Source organism: Vombatus ursinus, unplaced genomic scaffold (genome assembly GCF_900497805.2).
Source record: "Vombatus ursinus unplaced genomic scaffold, bare-nosed wombat genome assembly UNPS02014818.1, whole genome shotgun sequence".
Classification (NCBI taxonomy): Eukaryota; Metazoa; Chordata; class Mammalia; order Diprotodontia; family Vombatidae; genus Vombatus; species Vombatus ursinus.
Window position 1 is genome coordinate 1,895,932 of NW_020954596.1, and position 4,877 is coordinate 1,900,808.

The window sequence follows — 4,877 nt, forward strand, 5'->3', positions numbered from 1 at the left end:
TGTGTGTGTGTGTGTGTGTGTGTGTGTGTGTGTGTGTGTGTAAATAGGTTTTATTTGTCTGTACATCATAGTCATTTATGGATGAGTATTTTCTTTGGTAAATCAGCCCTCTCTCATAACAAAGGAAAACAGTTAAGGAAAAACAGGTTCATCTATGCAATATTAGGACCCTGAAGTTGCCACCCTCTCAGCCAAGGGAAGGAGGTATGTTTCATTACATGCTTCGGGGGGTTTTTATTGAAATAACTAGATTTTAGCTCCCTTTAAGTATTCTTTTCATTTATGTCAGTGTAATCATTTTATATATTCTTGTGGTTCTGCTTATTTCACTTTGCATTTGTTTATACCAGTTTATATGTGTTTCTTTGAATTTCTCATATTCTATCACATCCATGTATGGTATTTCCAGACTTCCCCTAGTCAGTTGGCACCCACTTTTTTGTTCTTGACTGCCACAAAAATGCTGCTACATACACAGTAACTTGAGAAAGGAGAGAAAACTAACAGTTAGTGTTGGATGTGGAAATCAAGGACATCTTTCTGTTGGAGGATACAGTTGAGCTGAATCTTGAAGGAAGCTAGAAATTTGAAGAGGCAAAGGTGAGGAAGGAATATGTTCTAGACTTCGGGACCAGTTTGTATAAAGGTATGGAAATGGGTGGCAGAATGCTAAGTGTGAAGGGCCTTTAATGACATGGTTAGACATAGTCAGATTTTATTGGAAAATTATTTTAGCAGGTATGTGGAGGTTATGTAGTATAGCTATGTGAGCAGTAAACTCCTTAAGGGCATGCATATAGGATGTCTTATCTAAGGCTTAACGCAGTGCTCTGCATGGTGTAGATACTTAATAAATGTATGCCTTTTCAGTGACACAACAGTGTATTGAGGATAGAAATATGGTCCATGGAGTCTCATGTGACAAATAGGTCTGATCATGTCACTTCCCTACTCAGTAAACTTCAGTGACTTCCTGTTGCTTCCAGGAGCAAATGCAAAATGCTCTGCTGGCCATTCATACCTTATCATAACCTAGCCCCCTCCTGCCTTTCCAGTCTTCTTACACTTTATTGCTTGACACATGCTCTTCAATCCATTGACACTGGCTTCCTAGGTGTTTCATGAATAAGCTCCATTTCTCAGCTCTGGGCATTTTCTTTGGCTGTCCTTCATGCCTGGAATACTTTCCCTCCTTTACTTTGACGACTGACCTCCTGGGCTTCCTTTAAATGGGAACTAAAATACTCCCTTCTACAAAAAGCCTTCCCTAACCTCTCTCAATTCCAATGCTTCCCTCTTTCAGTTATTTCCTGTTTATCCTGTACATGGCTTACTTTGTATATATCTGTTTCCATGTTGTCTCCTTCATTAGATGGTAAACTCCTTGAGGGCAGGGATTATTGCTTCTTTTTGTATCCCTGCACAGTGCCTGGCACATAATAGGTGCTTAATAAATATTTATAGAATAGAAGACAGGATAAGAAGGATACGGACTAAGAAAAAAAGCCATTGGATTTGGCTAAAAGTTAGTGACCTTTGAAAGATTACTTTCAGCAGATGGGGACAGAATTGGTGTTAGGGGGGCAGCTAGGTGGTGCAGTGGATAAAGCACCAGCCCTGAAGACAGGAGGACCTGAGTTCAAATCTGGCCTCAGACCAAACACTTGGCACTTACTAGCTGTGTGACCCTGGCCTAGTGACTTAACCCCAATTGCCTTTTCAAAAAAAAAAAAAAAATCAGTGTTAGGAGAAGGCTTCTTTTTCTTGAGGTTTTTTGGTGAAACTCACATGTAGTAGGTTTGAGGATACTTTAATAGGACTAGGGACACTTTAGCAATTTCCTGGATGGATGATAAGAAGTCATTAAAAAGAAAGAGATTGAATATGAGAGAGAATAAGAGCTTGCAGAGAGAGAATATGAATGAATGAGAATGAATGATGCAGCAAGTTTCTGAATTTCTGGAGAAGATAGGCTGGCATGGGATTAAGGACGGGGGTAAAATTTAGCCTTGGCAAAGCTCAAGGAATAGAGGCAATCTGATATAGTGGATGGAGTTCTGGACCTGGAGTCAGAAATATCTAGGTTCAGATTCCTATTTTTGTATTTACTAGTTGTATGAACCTCAGCCCTTACCTCATGCAACTCCCTAAACACTACTACTAAGTCATATAACCAGGTTATGATCTGCCTGCATTTGGTGGAGGGAGTTCCAATACTGGCAAAAGTCGCAACTGCTTCTCATTTACCCATGGAGTCAGTGATGTGTCTTTCTTTGATACTAGAGGTAAGAAGGAGAAAATACTTAGGCAAAAAAAGAGAGAGGTGAAGATACTAAGATGTTGACAGTTTGGAGGGGAAAGTATTAAGGAATCTTAGCTTAGTTGGCCTTAATTTTATCAGGGAAGTAGAAAGCAAAGTCAGTTGTGTTTACAGGGAGAGAAGCTGTGGAATTGAAGAATTGATCAGAGGAAAAGATTTGGAATATTCATGGGGGTTGGGGAAAAATGAGATAGGGAAGCATAATTACTACATAAAAAGATTGCTAACTAGCAGTGAAGATTTGTGTGAGCCCTGCTATTTTATGAAAACAAGTAGGTTACGGAAATTTCTTTAATCCTGTATTCCTTTGGTGGGTTCTGCGTACTTACATACTCTGGATTTCAGCACCTTGCTTCAGCTACCTTCTCCCTTTCCCTCTGGGGCTGCCTTCTTCATTCACCCCTGTGACCCTCCTCTCCCATTGTTGAGTTCTTCCCACTATCTCCCCATATCTCCTCACCACCTCCATGCTAGTACCACCTGCCTACCCCACCCCCTGCTTTTCAGCTCCTTTTTATATGTTGTCTTCTCCTGAAGTTGAGTTGAGGGGAACCTGGGACTATAATGTCTGGGTGTGAGAGCCTTCATACTATCTATGCTTTTGGCAGTACAGACCTATACGTTACAGAGCCTCTCTCCTCTCAAGTTGGAAAATCTCTCTCACTAGCATAGGAGAGACTTCTTGGATGAGTCTTATTCAGAGGAGAAAGAAAAGACATTTTAGAACAGAAATTTTCCTTTAATTGTAATTTTTAGAATTTGGGGAGGGAAGAAATGATCACCTTGGGCTTGATTCATTCATGCACTTAATACTAATGGCCTGATACAGAAGTATTTTCACTCCCCCAGCTTTTGTCTGCTGGCCTATAGAATAGCTGTGAAGTTGTTACCCTATTCATTTGGAATCAGAGAAGTGTTCTTTGCCTCATCTTTGAAAGCTTTATACAGAATGTGATAGTCACCAACAAAGGTACTTGTGTTTTTGATGTCTCGATCATTCATTTGAGTCTTTTAGGCCCTCTTCAGTATGATTCAAAGTATAAATTTCCTTATTTATATTGTATAGTTTCAGTACTTTTTTGTGGTCCTTTCTCAGTTTAGGTGAAATCAGAACTTTGTATGATGTGAATATTCCAATAGGCCATTAATCCTGTTTTAAAACACTTCATGGGGCATGAGGTAAGCTTCATTAGACTTGAATTGTGTTTAAATGGAAACTACTTTAAAGGAGGTATTGTTTCTTTCTTTCTTTTTTTTTTTTGCCATCTCAGTTTCTTACCTCCATCTCTCCTTCTACCTCCTTGACTCTGCTAACTACCAGTCTTGCACCCCAGAATACAAATGTAGGAAAATCAAAAGCATCCATACCCAACCAAATTCACAACATTGCTGTTAAATAGATTGACCGCTTTATGAACTAGGATTTGCAAAGACATCTGTTCTATAGGATCTTTCATTTTATCAAATTCCTTTGAGCCAGATCAGCAAAGCTCTGACTTTGAGCTATCTGCTAGGACAGGAAAATAATTCTGCTCAGTAGAATGCATTCTTAAATTGGTGTTCATTAAATAGGATTTTACCTGCATTATTCAAGCAGTTAAGACTAGTGGCAAAGGATTCAATTCTTGTACCTATTGAAACACAATCTTAGTAATACTGCTCTGTGTCTCTACTCAGGACTGTTGGTCTGAGATGGTAGCAAGTACCATTTTGGAAATTTCCTCAGGAAGAGGCAAAATGTTTTATTTTAAAGTTCTGTGACCTTAAATGGAAGAGATCTCCGTTTTTGCTGTTCATACAACATTTTCATGGACTATGTGTTATACCTAGGGCACAGATTTAGCAGCTCCACAACTGTGGCCAATTATAGTTCCCCTGTGTGGCCAAAAAGACAGAGTGGGACACAGGTGGAGGCAGTGAGAGAGTAAAGATCTAAGGGCTAGCCAGAAATGAAGTTTTAAGGGTTGCCCAAAAGAAGTCGCAGGCAACAAGAATTGACCAGGGTGTAATGTGAACCCATACAAATCACAACAGAGAATATGAATGACCATGGGTTCTAACAAAACCTGAGAGCCATCTATTACAGGGTTAGTATCGCCAAGGTCAAAAGTTAAACTTCATAAGGTAAATAAGTTGCTCTGAAATCATCTTTCTGGGCATTGTCTATATTTAACAGCTGGTCTTACATCTGGCCAGGCATTGGCATTGCTACCCAATAGGGCTTCCAGGTCTCCTAAGGCCTTTACAGGAGGTAGAGAAAAGGACCCGACAGAGGGGAGGAGGAAGGTATGTCACACTATTACTTTTCAAGGTCTTCATTGTCAGATTCTTACCCCAAAAGACCAGGACTGATGGTTTACGGCTATTATGTCTTTCTCACTGGTGGAGAAGGGTAGATTAGGTAGTAGTCTCACCATGATTTCTCTGTGTGTGTGTGNCTGATGGTTTACGGCTATTATGTCTTTCTCACTGGTGGAGAAGGGTAGATTAGGTAGTAGTGTCACCATGATTTCTCTGTGTGTGTGTGTATATATGTATATATATATGTATGTGTATA

The 4,877-nt window shown here is 39.8% G+C and overlaps 1 protein-coding gene across 4 annotated transcripts in view; it reads left to right on the forward strand.

Annotated features, from left to right (window-relative positions):
* PCGF3 (polycomb group ring finger 3) overlaps positions 1-4,877 on the forward strand; it is a 124,405-nt gene that overhangs the window by 83,666 nt on the left and 35,862 nt on the right. The window lies entirely within an intron of this gene.